Source organism: Frankliniella occidentalis, unplaced genomic scaffold, assembly GCF_000697945.3.
Source record: "Frankliniella occidentalis isolate FOCC.00 unplaced genomic scaffold, Focc_3.1 Scaffold56, whole genome shotgun sequence".
NCBI lineage: Eukaryota > Metazoa > Arthropoda > Insecta > Thysanoptera > Thripidae > Frankliniella > Frankliniella occidentalis.
Window position 1 is genome coordinate 1,528,928 of NW_026267186.1, and position 517 is coordinate 1,529,444.

The following is a 517-nucleotide window of genomic DNA, read 5'->3' on the forward strand; positions in this document are numbered from 1 at the left end:
TGTGAACTTGGGCGAATCACTCGCAAACTCGCTCAGAGGGTCGCAACTAGTACGTTTTAGGTTTGTCACGACGAACTGAAAGCAATCTAGTTGCGCACAGGAAATTTTGCGTCGGGGGAGAAAAGTAGGCCGGACAATCTAGCAGCACCGATCTCTTATTCGGGCACATATTCTCGTTTTGTTTAAAGACACGGTGAAAATTTGTTCCTTGTTGTCCAAGGACCATGCATCAGGACGATATTCAGGGACGCCCCATGTAATTTTTCCTACCCCATCCTTCAATCCTTCCGATGGTCCTTGGCGAGCCCTTGGATATGAAAGAACCGTGTACGCACCTCAAAAAAAAAAAAAAACAAGTCTACCTGCAATGCGTATTAAGAGTAGAAACTGGCATAAGGGTTTCATTTTTTCTAGCGACAACTCTAAGGGATCGTTCAGAAAGTACGTCCGTTTCTCTCAAAATCATCCTGCAAATTACAGAAGCTCGGCGCCTGCAAAACTCGGGGTAGGCCACCCC